The 22,549-nt window shown below is 35.0% G+C and overlaps 1 protein-coding gene and 1 pseudogene across 1 annotated transcript in view; one reads left to right on the forward strand and one right to left on the reverse strand.

Annotated features, from left to right (window-relative positions):
- Positions 1 to 22,549, forward strand: part of LRRC7 (leucine rich repeat containing 7) — a 526,722-nt gene that overhangs the window by 26,947 nt on the left and 477,226 nt on the right. The gene's annotated exons all lie outside the window — the stretch shown is intronic.
- On the reverse strand, positions 3 to 500 carry LOC141572378 (large ribosomal subunit protein uL11 pseudogene; annotated as a pseudogene).

The following is a 22,549-nucleotide window of genomic DNA, read 5'->3' on the forward strand; positions in this document are numbered from 1 at the left end:
CCTTAACTAGGTGGACCTTCCACTGCACCATTGTTGATGTCATCTATGACATCTGTGAAAGCCATCCACATTGCAACCCATAGACTGGATATTCCCCAGCATCTCTTTAATTGTTCAAGAGAGTTTTCTAGCTAAAGATTGATGCTACATATGTCAGGCAAAGTTGACATTTCATCAAAAGTAGTATTTCCACTATATTTAGTGTTTTGTTTTGTTTTTTCTTCCTTTCTGTCTCTTGTCAGTTCTTTAAGGGTTTTAATGATCAGGGCAGAGGCCGTAGGTACCACCTCAATCTGACCCTGTCTGTTCTGAATGGTCAGCTGCACTGTAATCCTCAGACCCTCCCAATCACTGGGTGCTTTGGTGATCACCACCATTTTTTTTGGAGACAGACCCAGGGAACCAATCTTGGGGGCCAGGGCAGACATGACATCGACCTTCCCACTGGTGCATCTCAGGTATACCAGTTTGCTCTTGCTTGGGTCTAACTTAGGCAGCATGGTGGAGGCGGTTGGTGTTGTGGATGAACCTGGATTCAGGATGACTGAAGAAAGTTGTACCTTGGCCCCCTCCCAGCCAAAGGTGAAAGAAAAAAGCAATAACAAGTTTTTATTGAGTGCTGACTCTGTGCCAGGGAATGTACTGTTTTAATATAGGAGCAAACCAAACAGAAACATTCCTGGAACTTATATCAAATTAAGAGAAGAGAAAAAATAATTAAAACATAGTAAAATAGTAATTAGATGATGATTAGGACTTTGGAGAAAAAAAATGCTGAGAAAAAAATCAAGTAGAGTTTGGGTGGCTATATGTGGGAGAGGGGTGCTTATCATAATAGTTTGGTTTTGAAAGGTTTCACTGAACAAGCAACATGTGAATAAAACCCAGGGCACAATGGACAAACGACCCATGATTGTATCTGGGAGAAAAGCATTCCAGGCAGCATGAGTAAGTAGTGAATAGACTTTGCGGTGGGAGTTTGCCTGGGATGCTAAGAAGCAGAAAGGAGACCACTTTGGTCTGAGCAGAGCTGGGAAGAGTTAAGGTAGAGATGGTTCAAGAGGGGAAACAGTGCTCAGAGCACATAGAACTTTGTAGGCTATTGTAAGAACTTTAGATTTGACCCTGAATGAAATTAGGAGCTATTAGGTGACACTGAGAAGTGGCAAGATCATACACTTCAACAACATATTTGGCTGCTGTGCTGAGAATAGACTGAATGGGGACAGGGAAGATGCAGGGAAACCAGTTAGGAGGCTATTACAATAAGCCAGATAAGAGATGAAGGTGGTTTGGACAACAGTATAGCAATAAATGTGCCTGATGGTCAGACCCTGAGTGTATTTTAAAGATAAAGCCAAAGGATTTGCTAGGAATATTTTTAAAGATGCAACTATATTTCTTCATAGCTACGTTTCTCTTTGATTTTCTTAAGTCTCCTTTCATCAGTGGACAAGCTACCACCTCAGATTGCTTTTCTCATGGTAGAAAAATCAACATTAATGCTTCCTCGATAATATTCAGAAAGGAAAGAGGGCTTTGCTTTCTTCAACTATTGACAATAATGTCCTTAGGTCCTTTCTCAATGAAATAACTTTAGTTGCATTCACTGTGATCAGGGGAATATCTTGTACTGGATTGCTTACATTTGAGTTATGGGCCCATTAACTGTGGCAGGAAACAGAATTTCCCTGATAGTCTCTCAATCCACCTGTTGCTCATGTAGGGGTCAAAATCACTAAGCTAGCATGGTGTCTACAAAATCGAAAAGAGGTAAAATAGATACTGGCAAGTCAAACATAATATCTACTACAAATATAATCCTGTGGTCTAAAAATTGTTTCAACTCATAGACCTATGGCTTCCTTAGTAAACGTAGTCAGATATAAGCCAAATCATCAAAATATGTCTATTAAAATGCTTTGAAATGAGAAAAAGTAGATGAACATCACAGTAAATAGGCAAGTTACATTCATCTAGGTCAATCAATGGTACCATTAGGTCTTCCCTTGAAGAATTGCTCATCCTCCAGTTGCTGTGTATAAATGTTTTTCTCCTTTGTTGGATATACAGTGATATATGGAAGAATAAGAAAAGAAGAGAAAAAAAAGCCTAATTGGATGTAATAATTTAAATAGAGTTTATTATGTATATTTTACAGATGAATTAGGCAATATATCAGAGAAGGCTGTCTTATTTTTTAATTAGTAATCTTTGATTATACTGTTAATATTTGGCCTTACTAAATACTCAAGTTTAAGAATGATCTGGAGTGTTGATATTGTCTCAGATTATGTTAGCCTCCTTCAAGACATTGAGAACCATGGTTACCACAAATCCAAAACATGGAAGGAGCCTTACATCATTCATAATCACAATATCACAATCTTTTTCTTGACCAGGAACTAAATTTCCACCTGAAAACAGCATCATTTGGTTTAGGTAACTAAATTCTACATCAGCTTAATCAATCTATAAATCTTAGTGATCTAAACAATTCAATATACGTTTTTCTATCCCAATTTATCAGGTAGTCTAAGCTACCTTGAAGATTCTTTACTGTCACAGTCAATAAATAATTCAAAATTATAGATTCAAAGAGTGGAATGCCAGGGTTTGGAGAGAGGCAAAAGTGGAGAATTACTTATGAATGGGCATAATGTTTCAGTTAAGTCAGATGAGTAAACTCTGGAAATCTGCTGTACAACACGGTCCCTGTTGTCAATAGTAATGTATTGTACACATAAGTTTGTTAAGAGGGTAGATGTCATGTTAAGTGTTCTTACCACAATAAATAAATAAATAAGAAATGATGCTACCATCAATGAAAACAGCAATAGCTGACTCATTTGCTATTAATGCACGCTTCTGAGAGCTTTACATATTCAACTCATTTCATTCTCACAATGGCATTATGATGCCCCTTCTACACATAGAACTGAGGTACCAAAACTTTAAGTCAATGGTCCAGAATTGAAAGGAGTTTCACTCCAGAGTCGATAACTATAGTTGCCATTGCTGGTAGAAAACTCTTATCTGTTGTATTATTTATTTATTTTTATATCATGAAAGTTATTTATTGGACGAAGTCAATATTTGTGGTGTCTCTGATTCCAAATATTGCAACTAATATTTTTGAAGCAAAAATGCTACATTTAACATTTTTTAATCTTTTAATGTGACCTCTGTATCACTAATTCAATTGATTTTACCATGTACAGCAACCACATTCAAAACAAGTAAGTTTCAAACAAATCAATACAATTGTCTAAATAGATGCCGCTGGATCTAGTAAAATAGAGAATGATTGAGTCACATTGGTAATGGATACTTTAAACACCTCAATTTAAAATAAATAAAATAAACATTTTATCTTGTTAAATTTCATTACTTTACTCTTTATATTTCAATATATTGTGAGGAATTATAGAATATTTGAAAGGTGTTAAGACTAATATTTTATTCTTGATTCTCTGTTTTAAAGTTACTTCATCTTTGAAATAAGAAAAGATCACTAGATTAACTCTAATTTGCTTCTAGCTCTTACATTTATAGAAAACTGATAAAAAATATTTTTAAAATATGTTTCAAAACATAATTATATTATAAATCAAAAGGCATCTGAATTGTACACTAAAACATTTATTTATATATTTTATGTATAATGTATATGTACATATGCGTGTGCATGAACTCACACAATTTTACATAACATATGAATTTATTAATTAAACAAACATCTTCTCTATCTCAGACAAATGACTGTAGGCTATGGGCTAAATTTCTATGGGCAAAGTTAGAGTAAATCTGTTAAAAACATAGTTTTACTAGTATTCTAGAAAGTCATAATATAAGATAGCTATATGGTTTTAAGATTAAATTCTTGACATAGAACAGTAAATCATCACATTAATTTGTCTTTTCTCCTATATAGTCCTTAAGAAGTAGTTGCTTATCATATATTCACCTTGACCCAAGTGCTTTGGCCACAATTTGGATCTCAGGGCAGGTTAAATAGACACCGCACACAAAATACTGACAGAAACTCTTTCTAGTATGGCTTCTTTCTGGTATGGCTTTGTGTTTTCTAATGCTCATTGAGGGTAATAAGCCAAACTTTCATTACATAGTACAATACTCATGTTTGCTGGAAAGTCTCGCCTAACTTACAAGCAGCCTTAGGAAGGAAATTTCTATATTTGGAGTTAATGGCTTAGATAATCATACTAGTTGTATCTGTTTCCTGTAGATAATTTATTTAATCTCATCTTTGATTTCCTTATCTATAAAAAGATAATGAGGATAATGTTTACCAAAAGGGTTGTTGTTAGGAAGTCCCTAATAGGCAATAAATGTATGATATTCTTAGTAATAAATGAATAGAGTAAATGAATAGAGATCTCTCTCTTAAGCATGACATCTACCCAGCAGCTTAATCATAAAACCAAAAAATGGTGTTAATTAAGCATCTATCTATTATGTGTAAAAAAACAAACAGATTTCCAATATTATGGCGAATGGTGTTGGAATGGAAAAGTCTCCTGTTTAAATTTATAGAAGTATTGGATGAAATACAGCAATTTTTAAATACACAATCAACCTCAAAGAGAAGAGGTGAAAAACTCCAGGTGACAGAAAAGAAAGAAACAAATGCCATTTCAATAAGGATATTAGTTGAAACTGTGGAAACTTAGAGAGGCATTGGGCCAGACATAATCCCTAGGGTTATGGTTTGTGACTTTAATAAACAGCAGAAAGCAGGAGATGAGACTTTGGAGTAGAATAAGGTGAGGATGTGAAATCTAGATGCTTGTATTAAGGTGATATGCTGGAAGAACTTATCTCTGCTCTAAAATGAGGGGAGTAAAGCTCCCATCTTATCTGAGTCTTGCATAGTTTGGGGTTCATATTAATACTATTTATGTAGAACAGGAAAATCAAGATAGGAAATATAAAAGTTGGTCCAAGACTAGAAAATTCTAGGGAGTCCAAAAAAGGCAAAACTTTGCATTATGGAAAGTTTCAGAACCCAGGACTCAAGAGATGCTCACAGAAAAGAAAAAGAAAAAAAAGAAGAAAAATAAATAAATGGAAACCACAACAGGAGGTGAGCACAGAAAAAGAAAACTGATAAACCATGAAATTGGACCCCTGATAAACTTACACTGCTCACAAAAATTAATCGAAATAGATCAAATACTTATATATAAGACCTGAAACCATAAAACTCCCAGAAGAAAACATAGGAAAAAATTTCCTCAACATTGGTCTTAGCAATGATTTTTTTGAATATAACACCAAAAGCACAAACAAACAAAGAAAAAATCAACAAGTAGAACTACATCAAATTTAAGGGCTTCTGCACAGCAAAAGTAACAATCAACAAAATTAAAACTCAACCTACAGAATGGGAGAAAATTTTTATAAACCATATATCTGATAAGTGATTAACATCTAAAATATATAATGAACTCATACAACTTAATAGCAAAACAAACAATTTCATTAAAAAATGAGCAGAGGAACTAAATATACATTTTTCCAAAGAAGACATCCAACAGGACAACAGGCACATGAAAAAGTGCTCAATATCACTAATCGCCAGAGAAATTCAAACCCAAACCAAGATGAGATACCTTTAAAAATCACAATCATCAAAAAGACAAGAGATAAGTGTTGGTGAGATTTTGGAGAAAAGGGAACATTTGTGTACTGCTAGTGGGATTGTAAACTGGTGGTTCAGCCACTATGGAGAATAGTATGGAGGTTTCTCAAAAAATTAAAAAGAGAGCCACCATACGATCTGGCAATCCCACTAATAGGTATATACCCAAAGGAAATGAAAACAGGTAACTGTACTCCCGTGTTTATTGCAGCATTATTCATACTAATCAAGATATGTAAACAACCAAAGCGTCCACAAAAGATGTGATATCTGTATCTATAGCTCTCTGTATCTACTATCTCTCCATATATCTATATCTATATCTATATCTATATCTATATCTATATCTATATCTATATCTATATCTATATATATATATATATCACACCTTCACATGCACACCTACACACACACACACACACACACACACACACACAGTGGAATATTATTCAGCTATGAAAAAAAGAAACCCAGCAATTTGCAACAACAACAGGGATGGATATGCCTTCAACTTGGTTCCTAGAATAAAGACATAGAGCAAAGCTGCATGGATAAAGTAACATCAGCAAGACAAAGTATTGTTTTAATCAGACATTGAGATTTGGGATTTGTTATCACACAGAACTTAGCAAAAGCTGGTAGATATACTAGGTCAATAATAGTGTCCACCAAAATATTTACTATATCATATGGATAAGATAATAATTAAATAATTTTATGAATAAAAATTCTTACTACCATATCTGAATATAGTAAGCTCTTGGTGAATAACAAGCATTGACTTCTTTTGTTGCCTATTCTCATCCATCTACTTCTTCTTTCTTCCTATCAGAACTTCACTTTTATTCAGGTATAATAGCCCTCCCCACGCCGTTCACATGGCTCAGGAAAAATGTCCCTATCTCTTAGCTTTGAGAAAGTCCTGATTGTTTTAAGAGTCCCATTCCTCCTTGTCTGGAATTGATTAAGATTGGGCAAGTGATTCAATTCCAGCCCATAAAAACGAAAAAGAAGTTTGGTAGAAACTTACAGAAAAATTGTTCCTAACAGTTAACAAACAGTCATGAAAACCCTTTCTTCCTCTCACATCATGTTTGCATATGAACAAGAAAGAATACGACTTCAGTTACTACTAGCAACCACCCAATCATCTAGGGTACCTATGAGTAAGGATACAGAAAATATGTGGGTCTTTGATGATGATGTTGAGATATTAGACCAACCAGCTCTGAGAACTTCTCTCCATCTGGAGCTTCTATTATTTGAGCCAATGACTTTCCTTATTAGTTAAATTAATTTCAATCATATTTTCTGATATCTGTAACCCAAAGCATGCTAAATCCATAGATAGCTTTTTTTTAATTATCTAACTTCCTATCACATAGAATTGTATAGATTTTTGACCCTCATTTGTTATATTCTTGCATAAGGAATAATTTGCAGAGCAGCTTATGTACATTCTCTTCTATTTATCTGAAACACCCTCCTCACCCATTTGGCTGATTGATTTAGTCCCCAGGTAAGGCCTTTTAAAACTTTGGCTTTATATTTTTCATAGCAATAAAAATGTGTGATGCTGTACTAGCAGATATGCTGTGTAACTACAATCACTGGGGTTTTGACAAATGCATTCTCATCTTTTCAGCACTTTTGAAAACTTTATTTGAGAGTATATTATACCAAATAAAGTATTACATTAATGACTATCCAAGAATATTACTATTTTATTAAAAATGTATACTGTTTATGCTTTGTACATAATATTGCCTGTATGATCAGAATACTGTATCATTAGACTAAAATATAAACTAACCACATAGTTAATTTGTTTTAAACTAAATCCACACAAATTCCCCATGAATCAGTTGGAACGATTTTGATTTTATGTTAGAGAATGCCCAACTAAAAGTGACTTAATTCTTTTTATAATAACAAAATGTCTGAAAGTAGGTGTTCCCAGGATTGATTCAACAGTTGAACAATGTCAGGGTGCTGAGTTTGTTTATCAGTGATTCTCTTGGATTTTCTTCATGATCCAAAGATGAGTGCCATAGTTCCACATGACTTCCTCAACGTATACCACTGAAAATCAGAAGCAAGGGAGATCACAAACGTTTTAAATATTTTCTACCTTTTTTATCAGAAAGGAAGATATTCCCCCAGAAAAATCACAGCAGGCTATTCCTTCCAATTTGTGACAAACCGAAACCAAGCATGGCCAAAATATTATCACCACAGAGTGTCCTTCCTTCCCTTTATTGATGTTCAATATGTGAACAAAATATGAGTTCTGTTGATAAGTAAGATAAGATAAGAAGATGATAATGGCTGAGCATAGGCAACCAATAATATATGTCCCTTCCCATCTCCTATATGAGATGTAATTTAACTCTGTTTCACTGAAAAAAACTCTACTCCCACCGAAATCTACCACTTACCACTCTAAATAATCAGTTATTTTCACCTATTTCAGACAACAAGTGGGTTGTTAGCACAAACCAAGGGGGGAAGGAGAGGGGGAACTAGTATGAAAATCAATGTCTCTACAAATCAGTCACCTGTGATAGAAAAGGTGACCTAATCCAGCGTATTCAAAACTGTGATTTAACAAATAACATATATTTCCTATATGAATAGCATTTTAATATAAAAAATAGAAATGATATAATCTCAAAATGAGAGTTCTAATGAAGAGTAGTGCTGTTGTAACTTACACTGATAATGGATAGATGGACAGAGAGATAATGGAACGAAGGAAGGAGGACCTTTTCATCTTAATTTTCCAGGCTTAAGTTCTTTGCGTTGTTCTCTGTGTGTGTGTTCTTCATTCTACAATGAGCATCTTTTTTGCCATATTTAGAAGAATCTTTTTTGTTTTAAATGTTAACTTATACTGGTAGCTTTACAATCAGGAACAGCCTCTCTTGTTACTTGCTCTCATGGTGTTCTGTCCTTTGTAGCACTTACCACAAGTGTTGAATTATGGCTTGATGTCTGTCTTTCCTGCAAGCCTGGAATCTGCTTGAGGGCGCAGTCTACACTTATTAGCAGTTCATTATATCTCCAGTACCAGAGACAGTTCCTTAAATGCTGTTAGAACTTAATCAGTTTTTGTTGAAGGAATGAATGAATGAGTCTATAACCCTATTCATCTTTAACTTCTCCATTCTCTGCTAATTAGTGATTAACTTCCATTAATGCAACAAATATTCATTAAACAAAGATTAAATGAGTACATGCTACATGCCAAGCAATGTAGAGATAAAGTTCATGATCTCAAGGAGCTCACAGTACAGTGAAGCTTATTTTATCATTTTTAAAAACTTGATTCTGACTTTTTAAGTAGACAACACTGGTGCCTAATGTAGCTGATCATACGCATTCATACTACTACGTGTACATTATTTTTCTCTTAGTATTTTAAACACAATTGGAACATAATGAAATTCCTTTATTTTTCAATCAAAGCAACATAACACTTTCCTGTTAAAAATAATGCAGAGAAAGAATAAGCTGGAGGAAAATGTTTGGGAAAGGAAAAAGCCAGCAAAGGGGCATAAGAGCCATTTGTGATGTCACATGTTCATAGAGTGGAAGTTGGGGAATCGGAAGCACACAAGAATGAAAAACAGATCTAAAGTATAAAAATTATGATCACAGTCACATTAATGATATTTCTTTCCTTTTTTTAATTTATTGGGGTGACAATTGTTAGTAAAATGACATAGATTTCGGGTGTACAATTCTGTATTACATCATCTATAAATCCCATTGTGTGTTCACCACCCAGAGTCAGTTCTCCTTCCATCACCATATATTTGACCCCGTTACCCTCATCTCCCACCCCCCACCCCTCTTACCCTCCAGTAACCACTAAACTATTGTCTGTGTCTATGAGTTTTTGTTTTGCATTTGTTTGTCTTGTTCTTTTGTTGTTTTTGGTTTATATACCACATGTCAGTGAAATCATATGGTTCTCTGCTTTTTCTGTCTGACTTATTTCACTTAGCATAATACTCTCAAGATCCATCCATGCTGTCACAAATGTTCCTATATTATCTTTTCTTACCGCCGAATAGTATTCCATCGTGTATATATACCACAACTTTTTTATCCATTCATCTATCGAAGGACATTTTGGTTGTTTCCATGTCTTGGCCACCGTAAACAAAGCTGGAATGAACATTGGAGCACACGTGTCTTTATGGATAAATGTTCTCAGATTTTTTGGGTAGATACCCAGGAGAGGGATTGCTGGGTCATATGGTAATTCTATTCGTAATTTTTTGAGGAACTTCCACACTGCCTTCCATAGCGGCTACACCAGTCTGCATTCCCACCAACAGTGTATGAGGGTTCCTTTTTCTCCACAGCCTCTCCAACACTTGTAACTATTTGTCTTGTTGATGACAGCCATTCTGCTGGGATGAGGTGATATCTCATTGTGATTTTTATTTGCATTTCTCTGATGATTAGTGATGTTGAGCATTTTTTCATATGTCTCTTTGCCATTTGTATGTCCTCTGTGGAGAAATGTCTCCTCAGGTCCTCTGCCCATTTTTCAATTGGGTGGTTTGTTTTTTTGTTGTTGAGTTGCATGAGTTCCTTGTATATTTTGGATATTAGCCCCTTATCGGAGGCACTGCTTGCAAAAATCTTCTCCCATTCAGTTGGTTGCCTCTTTATTTTGTCGATGATTTCTTTTGCTGTGCAGAAGTCTTTAAGTTTCCTATAATCCCATTCGTTTATTTTAGCTTTTACTTCCATTGCCTTTGGAGTCAAATTCATAAAATGCTCTTTGAACCCAAGTCCATAAGTTTAGTACCTATGTTTTCTTCTATGCAGTTTATTGTGTCAGGTCTTATGCTTAAGTCTTTGATCCATTTTGAATTAATTTTGGTACATGGTGACAGATAGCAGTCGTCTTTTGCACATGGCTATCCAATTCTCCCAGCACCATTTATTGAAGAGGCTGTCTTTCCTAAATTGTATGTTTTTAGCTTCTTTGTCAAAAATTATCTGTCCATATTTTTGTGGTTTTATTTATGGGTTCTCAATTCTATTCCATTGGTCTATATGTCTCTTTTTCTGCCAATACTATGCTATTTTGATTACTGTAGCCCTGTAGTACAAGCTAAAGTCAGGGAGTGTGATACCTCCAGTATTGTTCTTTTTTCTTAAGATTGCTTGGGCTATTCGGGGTCTTTTGTGGTTCCAAACAAATCTGATGATTTTTTGTTCTATTTCTTTAAAAAATGCCATTGAGATTTTGATGGGGATTGCATTAAATCTGTATATTCCTTTGGGTAATATGGGCATTTTAACTATGTTGATTCTTCCAATCCATGAGCACGGAATGTCTTTCCATTTCTTTGTGTCTTCTTCAATTTCTTTCAAAAATGTCTTATAGTTTTCAGCATATAGGTCCTTCGCATCCTTGGTTAAGTTTATTCCTACGTATTTTATCCTTTTTGCTGCATTGCAAAAGGAATTGTTTTTTGTATTTCTTTTTCTGAGGTTTCATTGTTAGTATACAGGAATGCAATGGACTTTTGTACGTTGATTTTGTAGCCAGCAACTTTACTGTATTCGTTGATTGTTTCTAATAGCTTTTTGGTGGAGTCTTTAGGGTTTTCTATATATAGCATCATGTCATCTGCAAAGAGTGATAATTTGACTTCTTTATTCCTAATTTGGATGCCTTTCATTTGTTTCTCTTGCCTGATTGCTCTGGCAAGGACTTCCAACACTATGTTGAAAAGCAGAGGTGGTAGGGAACAGCCCTGTCTTGTTCCTGAACATAGAGCAAAGGGCTTCAGTTTTTCATCATTAATTATGAGATTAGCTGAGGGTTTGTCATATATTTCCTTTATTATTTTAAGGTATTTTCTTTCTATACCTATTTTATTAAGTGTTTTAATCATAAATGGATGTCGTATCTTGTCAAATGCTTTTTCTGCATCAATTGATATAATCATATGATTTTTGTCCTTTATTTTGTTTATGTGATGTATCACATTGATGGATTTGCGGATGTTGAACCATCCTTGTGTCCCGGGGATGAACCCCACTTGGTGGTGATGAATAATCTTTTTAATGCATTGTTGTATTCGATTTGCTAGAATTTTGTTTAGGATTTTTGCATCTGTATTCATCAGAGATATTGGTCTGTAGTTTTCTTTTTTTGTGTGTCATTTAGGGCTGCTATTTCATTATTTATTTTCTGTTTGGATGATCTATCCATAGCTGTCAATGATATATTTAAGTCCCCTAGTATAATTGTGTTTTGGTCAATTTCTCCCTTTAGTTCTGTTAGTAGTCGCTTGGTATATTTCGGTGCTCCCTGATTGGGGGCATAAGTATTGATGACTGTTATGTCTTCTTGTTATATAGTCCCCTTTACCATTAAGAAATGTCCATATTTGTCTCTTGTTATCTTTTTCACCCTGAAGTCTGTTTCATCTGATATCATTATGCCTACACCTGATTTTCTCTGGATACCATTTACTTCGAGTGTCAATTTCCAGCCTTTCACTTTGAGTCTATGCTTGTTCTTGTAGCTGATATGTGTCTCTTGGAGACAGCATATTGTTGGGGTTATTTTTTTGATCCAATCTGCTACTCTGTTCCTTTTTATTGGTGAGTTCAGTCCATTTACATTTCGGTCATTATTGATATGTGAGGATTTCCTGTCATTCTATCTTTAGATTTCTGGTAAGGCTGTGTCTCCATTATTTCTTTGCCTTTTTGTTGTTGTCTATTATTTCTGTGTGGTGGTATTCTATGATGTTTCCCTCTGTTTCTTCTTTTATTACAGTATATATTTCAGTTCTGGAGTTTTTTGAGTGGTTACCCTTAAATTTATGTAAAAGAAAGTTTGATATTTAGAGTATTCCATTTTCTTCAGCACGCTTACTTTCTCCATCCCATATTCCAGTTCAGGCCTTTACTTTCCCCCTTTTTATGTTTTGGTTGCCACAAATTGTCCCTGTTGATGGTAGTCGAATAGCCTCCTTTAGTATTTCTTGTAGTGCAGGTTGTGTATTAAAAAATTCCCTCAGATTCTGTATGTCTGGAAAGGTCTTTATTCCTCCTTCATATCTAAAGGATATCTTTGCTGGATATATGATTCTTGGCTCATAATTTCTCTCTTTCAATAGTTTGAATATTTGGTTCCACTCCCTCCTGGCTTGTAGAGTTTCTGCTGAAAAATCTGATGATAATCTAATGGGCTTTCCTTTGTAGGTTACAGTCTTCTTTTCCCTGGCTGCCTTGAGGATTCTTTCTTTGTCGTTGATTTTAGACAGCTTCAATACAATGTGTCTTGGAGGAGGCCTGTTGTGATTGAGGTAATTAGGTGTTCTATTTGCTTCTTGGATTCGAGGATCCAGTTCTGTCCACAAGTTTGGGGAGTTCTCATCAACAATTTGTTTGAATATATTCTCTGTTCCCTTCTCTCTTTCTTCTCCTTCTGGTATGCCCATTATTCTTATATTGCTCTTTCTGATGGAGTCAGAAAGTTCTTGCAGAGTTCTTTCATTTCTTTTAAGTCTCAAGTCTCTTTCTTCTTCCATCCGTGTCATTTCCAGGTTTCTATATTCAATGTCACTGATTCTTTCCTCCATCTGGTCAACTCTAATACCTAAGTGGGTTATTTCATTCTTAATTTCTTCTATTGAGTTCTTACTCTCCAGAAATTCTATTTGGTTCTTTTTTTAAAAATTTCGATCTCTTTCGTAAAATGCTCATGTTATTCTTTGATTGTGTGTCTGAGTTCATTAAACTGCCTTTCTGTGTTTTCTTGCATCTCGTTGAGTTTTGTCAGAACTGCAATCTTGAATTCTCTGTCATTTAAGTCACATATTTCCATATCTTTAAGTTCCTTTTCTGGAGACTTTTCGCTTTCTTTCTGAGCTGTCTTGTTGCCTTGCTTATTCATGGCAATTACTGATTTATTATTTCTCTTCCTAGACATCTACAGGAGTGGCTTCTGCAACAGGTTGATAGGAAGAGGTCTTTCTTTTGTTTTCCAGTACTTGTTGGTAGAATGTTTTATTTTCTCTCTGACTGCAGCCTTTTTCTCTCTCTCACATGATAGTGCTATGTTTTGTCTGCACTATTCCAGTCTCACACAATGGGGGCATTCCCTGGGAGATGGGCTTCTCCTCTGTTAATAGTTCACCTGGGTCATAGAACGTAGTGTCCATGTGGGTATGTGGAGAGCTTTTGAAGTTTCAAGCTCTTCCTGCACCAGATTCAGAGCCCATATGTTTCAGCAGTTCTGTTTACTCCTGTAGGGATCTGCCCAGATAGGTGAGGCCAGGGGCGGAGTGAGTTGTAAGAGGTGGCCCAGAGCAATAGCAGCGACCACCACCACAGCTGTCCTGCTTCCACAGCTCCCTCCCCTTTGCCAGAACTAGTTGGGCTGCGAATCTGTGTCTGCGGTCCACAGTTCTCAGAACAGCAAGTATTCTGTTCTTTTGATCTCCCACAGCTACTGTTCCGCTTCTCGCACTGGGCAGGTGGGGACGGGGCGAGCTCTGGGAGGGTAGGGAGGGGGCAGCTAGTCTCAGTGCCTAAGGCTTCCATTCTCTGCTCGGCAGTGAGGGCTTAAACCACTGTTTTCAGCCTTCTTCCCTCAGTCTTTTCTCCAAGGTCTCTACCTTGAGCGTTGGGTTCAGCTGAGTTATATGCTGCCCCCTCAGCCCTGTGGGCCATAAGCGGAGCCCTAGCAGTCCGAGTTCTTCCCTCTCCCGCAGCTGCAGTAGCTCCGGGATGCAGCGAGCTCGGAGCACTGAGCTAGGTCTGCGTCTTGCGCCTGTGCAGCTCCATCTCCGCAGTTCTCCCTTCCCTCCTCCCCCCGCTCGCGCGATTCGCCCACCTTTAGGTAAATTCAGTAGTGGGCCTCTTCGTCTTTCCTGTCTGCTGTGCAGGGAGTCCTTTGTGGAGTTATTGTTGTTTGATTAGTTGTAAATTCCAGGGGAGCTTTACAGAGGCTCACCTCACGCCGCCATTTTGATGATGTATTATCAATGATATTTCTTTCTAATCAAGTGGTAGAAGCTATTATAATTCTTAAATATTTTTTAATTTGTAAATACAGTGTTTTTGATAATATTCTCCAAATGTCCTTCTCATGGTTCAAGATCTTACTCAAGTGCCTGGTCTTCTAAGAAGTTTTCAGTGATTCCTCTAGCTAGACAAAATCTTGTATACTTCACAGAATTGTTAGGAAGTCTAGTAAGTAAAGAATAAAGTCAAGAGATGATGGGAGAACAGGTGTGTAGACCATATAAAAATGTATTTATCAAATGTATTAATCAGTTATGAGTAGTTAGTTTTTATAATTCATAATAGTTCCCTTCTTGAACACTCACAGTGCACTTTAATACTACTTCTTCAATTGTCCTTATCATTTTTCCCTTGTATTCATGCCTTTCTTCTCTATTATTTATAAGATTAAATCTTATTCATCAGTTTGTACCTTACCACATTACACTGAACAAATTGCTGCCCAAAAGTATAAAAACAAAATCACTGAATTAACCTTTATTGACAAATATTTTAATCATAAACGAATGGCCACAAAATTTGATTCCCTCTTTACATCAGCCAAAGGAGGATTTGGTGAAATTTGACAAATTTTATTTAGTCATAAAACAAACATCTAATTGACCCTGGGTAGTATGTAGTTTTCCAAATTTCATTTGGGATCATTAATGTTCTGCCAAAGTTTCCCAGATGATACATATCCATTCAATATGTCAACAAATAGAATTAATTCAATGGCATCCATATGAGAAGACTTATGAGGATGGAATGGTTAATATGATAAACATTATTTATCCCTGTTCGCATAAAACTTATACTCTAGTGGGGAATGCAGTCATTATTTGTAGTTGTAATGCTTCTCATATAAAGTGATTGTTTTTGCTTATAAACTAAATTAACATTTAAATATGGAGGTTAATGGTAAATAACAATTATCATTTATAGAGTCTTTACTATTTGTCAAGCACATTTTAAGCACTTATTGAGGTCTTATTTTATTTGATATTCATACAATCTAGATAAGTAGATATTATTTCTATTTTATAGATGAAGACCTTGAGGCACTGACCATTTTTTTAAAAAATGCCAACATTCAGACAATCTTTAACAGAACAAGGATTTGAACCCAGACCTGCCTAACTTCAATGCCTTGTTCTTCACCTCATAATCAGTGTATTTCCAACTGGTTACCCCTTTAGGGTATCACCTGGAGTTTTGTATTTATTAATTAATTTTGTATGGGAGGGAGAAGTATGTGTTCTTGAGCCTGCCATATTTCATTTTCCCCATAATGTTTAGGGCTATAAATATCCTTACAACATCCAAGATACTGAGTGTTTCTTGACATGATATTGAAAATAAATATGTGAATGACCATAGTTCAAGAGGGCAATGAAGAGAATAAGTAGAATTTAGGACTACTCTAAAATAGTCCAAGGATATTACTGTTACGTATTCGTGAGCATAATACATAGTTATTCTAATTAGTTGTTGTTTCACGGCCCTTTGTATATTCCTTCATAAACACCTTTGGTTGCTTGGATTGATTATGAGAATGTAATTTAAGATACCATGGCCTAAGTTGACAACATGTATTTTTGAGAACCTAAAAAAAAAAGAAAAAAGACTCAGTTTGCTCCTCTGTCCCATTATGTAAACAGAGATTTGCCAAAATCCTCAAGGGAAATGCTTTTGTGTCAGAGATTTATAAGGAGGTTAATAATGATTTCTATGATAGGCAATCTGTCCCGATGGGCAATAATCATTATTAATATCCACTGTCCAGGCTAAGAACAGGGCTAGAACATATCCTCATATTCTCTGCAACATCTATTCTATGAGTATTCTCCACAGTTGCACATGCACATATTCTCCTTAGAGCTTTAAGCTCTCCTGAGCTTTGTGGGGGTACATGCAACACTGCCAATTGGATAACTATTTGACAGTGGGTGATTTTCAACAGAAATTGGCAAAAACTTAGAAATCTTCCCTCTTTTATGAAAAACACACTCTTTCTAAAAAGAGGTGCATTAGTGAATTTTCTGTTTTTGAACTCATAAAATATTTTGGTTTTATTTTATTTTTTATATTAGTATAAGGTATACAAAACAACATGAATATTAGACGTTTACATCCCTTACAAAGTGACCCCCCAAAAAAAATCTGCTATCCGTCTGACATCATATATAGCTGTTACAATACCACTGACTGTATTCCCTATGCTGTAATTTATTTTAGAACCCTTAACTATATACGAGTACTATATAATTATAGTTGACATTCAATGTTGTTCTATTTCAGCTTCAGGTGTACAATGCAGTGGTAAGGCATCTACACAATCTATGAAGTGATTCCCCAATAAGTACAGAACTCCTACGACACCCTACATACTCTTTACAGCATTATTGATTATATCCCCCATATTATATTTCACATCCCCATGACACTTTTGTGACTACCAATTTGTACCACCTAATCCCTGCACCGTCACCTTGTCCCCCAACCCCACTCCCTTCTAGCAATCATCAGTCTGTTCTCTGTATCTATAAGTCTATTTCTGTTTTGTTTGCTTGTTTATTCTGTTCTTCAGATTCCACATATAAGTGAGATCATATGGTATTTGTCTTTCTCAGTCTGATTTATTTCACTTAGCATAATATTCTCTAGGTTTATCCATGTTATTACAAATGGTAAGATTTCACTCTTTTTTATAGCAGGGTAATATTCCATTGTATAAATGTACCAAAATTTCTTTATCCATTCATCTATCGATGGGCATTTCGGTTGTTTCCATATCTTGGCTATTGTGAATAGCACTTCCATAAACATAGGGGTGCATATATATTTTTCAAATTAGTGTACGGGATTTCTTTGGATAAATATGCAGGAGTGTAATTGCTGGGTCATAAGGTAGTTCAATTTTTAATTTTTTGAGGAACCTCCATATTGTTTTCCAAACCGGCTGCACCAATTGCAACCCCACCAACAGTTCACAAGGGTTCCCTTTTCTCCACATCCTCGCCAATACTTGTTGGTTGTTGATTTATTGATGATAGCAATTCTAACAGGAGTGAGGTGGTATCTCATAAAATACTTCTATTGATGCATTCATTCAGAACCAATCATGTTCTGCCATAAATTATTTATTTTTTCATATATGTGTGTGTGTGTGTGTATATATATATATATATATATATATATATATATATATATATATCCCATATATAAGCTGATCATCCTCATAAACTGATTTTGTCTCCCCTACTCCAGAAGCTGGCATGTGGCCATTGGTTCCTTTATTGCTAGTTATAAGAAATCTAATCATTTCCTCAGAGTAGCCCTTTTTGTAAAGATTTGAGAGTCACAGGACTGAATCACATTTTGGCATTTGATTCCCATAACCTCATCATCTGCTTTTCTTCCTCAAACTATCTCATTCCCTGGAATCTCTTCTATAATTCTTCACCAAGTAGTAGCCAGTATCCTAGCCTCTGCCTTTCTCTTTGATTTCCTGTTCATGTCAGGTGTCAGCACTGCCACTGCCCACTTTATGTTGCTGAATAATGTGTCCTGTATGAGCTTCCACCCTAAGCTCTCAAACCCACGTCCATTCCAGTCCTCAGGAAAAAAAAAAAAAAAAACACACGAATAAATAAATAACGCCCCCAGCTACCATGAATCATCACATCCTAGAAAATAATGAAAGTTATAAATAATTTTCAAAGATTGTTTTATATATTTTACCCGCCTTATAGGACTGACCATACTTCAAGAGATTGCACTCTACGTCTCTATGTCATACATACTTCTTTGCACTAGGTAAACACTCTTCTGTATGTTGTTTTATTTCTTTAAATGGAATAGAACATCTGGGAAAGGAAATTAGTTTGGAAAACTTTCTTATCTCCAACACTTATGGAAAGGGATATATTATCAAGTTGTTCATTACTGGAAAGAGAGAATCCAGTAGCCCATCTTTGTTGGGAGTTTTCCAAGCAACATCTATGTGAGCTCACTGGATTTGACACTCCTGGAAGCCAGAGACTTTTGGTCTATATTCATCTTTATGGTGAAAGGTCATGGGCATGTAGAAGCAGAAAGACAGACTTGCATGACTGTTCTAGGTTGTGCAGAAAGGAAGACAAGACTAGATGCGGGGAGAGAATGGGAGGAACAACGGCACATGTGCATGTTCTGCTCATGTGTAAAAGCTTATCTATCCTGCACTTTTATTTTCCTTGCCTGAAAGATAAGTTATGTGAATTTAAGGCAAAAAAACTTTGGGTTCTTGCAAGTATTCATTAAAAGTGCTGAACATCATTTTATACAATTAACCATACATTCAGTAGAAGTAAAATTTGAAAACAGAACTCAAAAAGCTTTATGTTTTATAGTCATTTTTATGCAAATCAGATAATGGCTTATATTTTCCAGAAAATAGGCATATTAATTGGTTTAGAAAACACAATAGTGAAAGTACAAATAAAAAAAAATTTTTATTTAAATCATTTTGGTGTAGATTACAGCAACAAAGATATTTAGACACACGTTGTGGATAATATAACAGACAGTTCAATTTTAAATTAGAGAATTTTTAATGTAATAACTCTGCCACCTATATAAGATTTTCATTTATTTCCAAGAGAGTAAAATAATCTCTTTATACTTAATGTTAGCACAAGCATGGAAATCTTAAATTAGCCACGTGTGTACCTTAGAGAAATAGGACTATATCTTGACATATTTAGAGACATACAATAAACAAAGGTTAAATAGCAATGGTAAAATCTTCCTGGGCATTTTAGATATGCATTTAATATTATAAAATACCTTGTTAGGCTTTAGAAGATAGTGTCTGCATCCTGATCCAGTATCAATTTACATAATGAAATTTTTAAAAACCACTTTCACCGTTTTAATACTGTAAATAAATTGCATTAGTAATGATTTTCATATTATCTATTATATTTATTCTCAACACTCCCAAATTCTTACCTAATATTTTTAAATGCTTTGTAGTACACAGAGAAACTACTATAGAGAAATACGATTTATTTTTATTTCAAATAAAATATCAAGCTAAAAAAATAATGCCTGACAGTGAACTGTATTTGATTTTCTTTTCTTATGAAGGAACAAATACACTAAATCACCCAAACTCAAAGATACTGGTCTATGGCATTTTTAAGCAATGAAACTAAGAAAATGTTATTGAGTTTGAAGATTACACAATGTGAATTGTCAGTGTCTGGTGGGAAGACTAAGGTAATCAAAAACGCTTTGGCTATAGCCATGTAATGCCAATTCCTGTCTGAACACTAAACATCCATTTAAATCAACTGAATGAAGGTTAGTTTATTGATGTGGTTTAAATCCAGGAGAATATCAGAGATTTTCAGGTCTGTGACATTTTTCTTCATAGAGATGTAAAGAGAAGGAGCTTGGGATTGGGATTGTGGGGAGATGTAATGAATTGAGAAAACTTTCTCACGTTTTCCTTTTGCCACTAAGTTTCATGAGACTTAACTAAAAACTGATTTTCTGTAGGAAAAAATTTTGATTTCTATATTTTTAACTCATTTCTGTTTTTTTTATTGCTGTGGATAAAAAATGTGAAACAAGACCATCTTTCCCTTTTATAAGTAATAAGGTAGACCTGCTGCATTTCAACTTTCATAAAAACGCATAATGCAAATTTCAATTTAATAATTATTGCAGATATACAAATTAAATAATGAAATGTGCTTGTCTATTATATTGGGAAGGTTGAAAAGATGATTGGTACTGAGAGTTAACAGTGGTGTGAAAAACAAGAATTTGGATACACAATTGGTGACAACATAAATTAGTTTAATATTTTAGGATGGATTTTCATACTATCTATCAAACTTTAGATATGTATAGTTTCCACACTGTCAATCATATTTCTAAAAATCATGCTATAAAACTGTTACATAAGAATACAAAGACATATACGGAGGGTGTCAAAAAAGTGTATGCAGATTTTAAGGAAAGCTGTATTAAAATTATAATACTCAATATACACCAATAACAAAAGATGAAAAAAAAGAAGTCACATTTGACTTCTGCAATTACAAGAGGTGCTCAAAGTGGTTACCATCAACATCCAGACACTTCTGATTATGGCGAACTACTGCTTGAGCAACGGTGACCAGTGTCCACTTTTACACATTTTTTGGCACCCTCTGCATACAAGGATATTTATTGCAAAATTGTTGCAATTGTGAAAAAATTACAATTCACCTAATAGCCATTAAAATGAATGAGGTTACATTAATTATGGTATTTCTATGCGATAGGATTCTAAAAAGCCCATAAAAAGAACAGGATATCACTATATTAGAACTGAAACAGAAGAATATTTTATCATGCATTGTTCAGCAAAAAGCAAGATATAAGACAATATTCATAGTAAGAATACATTTCTGAGGGGTAAAATTAATAACATAGCTGTATGTTACTATATGCTGAGAAAAATTCTGTAGCATACATTATACTAATAACTGATTATTTCAAAGGAAAATTGTGGAAGAATTTCATATTTTACTGTATAACATTTTCATTGCTTGAGATTATAATAATAAGCTGTTGCATCCAGCACAACACAGGCGGTGAGAGAATGAGAAGGGGCGGCGAAGGGTTAAGAAAGAAACAGAAATCAAGAAAGTTGTGAAACAGGGAGCCAAGGATCTCCCAGCCTCAAAAGACTGAGAGCCCCGAATCGGGCTGCCTTGTGGCTTTTATTGATGAACACACAAGGAAGTAGCATTGTTTTCTCCACGGTCTGTGAATCTCATACATCATACCAGAAAACTGATTCAAACCAATCACACTTGCCTGCAAACAGCCGGAATAGAAAGTCCCATAATGTCTTAATAATTATCATATGTGCCTCCCCAGGGACAAATCCTTTATGCTAAAACTTATTGATAAGAATGGGAGGAAAACTGATGTTATCACATCATTGACTCACTTCCCAAGCAGGTTGTGGGAAGGAATATAGCCACATAGGAAGAAGCTCTCCTTAACTGGGGGGCTGTGCCCACCTCTATCAACCCTGTGAATTCTCCTGGCTTCGGTTCCACCTGGCTTCGGTTGTTCCTCCCATGAGGAATCTTACCCGTCATTGGCTGACCAACCATATTTTGGGGGCCAAACAGAGAGACATGAGGTCTAAGCACAAAGGTGAAGCAAAGTCCCTGAAAGGAACAGTCTCACAGACTCTTCTTTGTTTAGGGATAGGCACGAGGGGACAGACAGTAAGGCTGCTGTGTGACAATAATAAGCTTATATAGTTTATTTATTATATTATATTTATTATATAACAATAAGCATATACTACTTCTGTGATCAGAAAAAATAAAAATATAAAAAAGTCAGAGAAACAGTTATTTTTTATATATTCTTTTCATTACTAATACTATTCTTTTTTTCCATAAATTTTCAGATTATTGAATTCTTTGTTGTATCTTTATCAAAAAGTCCATCTACTCCAAAAAGAGCTAAACGTACTTGGTTTCTACCTTTTCTGTCTCAGATTTAAATTCTTAATTGTTAGCTGAATGATTGGAACACCATTCATTATTCAAAATGAATCATGCTATCAGGAGAGAAGATTTTAATCAAATGATAATCATTAATGCTATCTATTAGTGTGCCCTGTCATAAAAAATAACTCATTTAGATGAATGAGTTCATTATTTAACTGATGGAGATCTGGTATTGAAAGAGATTTTTACATGCATTGACTCTGAAAATATATTGGGGACATCAAAAATAATAACCTAAAGTTTTCTGTTTGTTTGTTTGTTT

Source organism: Rhinolophus sinicus, chromosome 14 (assembly GCF_057876585.1).
Source record: "Rhinolophus sinicus isolate RSI-liver-muscle chromosome 14, RSI-T2T, whole genome shotgun sequence".
Lineage (NCBI taxonomy): Eukaryota > Metazoa > Chordata > Mammalia > Chiroptera > Rhinolophidae > Rhinolophus > Rhinolophus sinicus.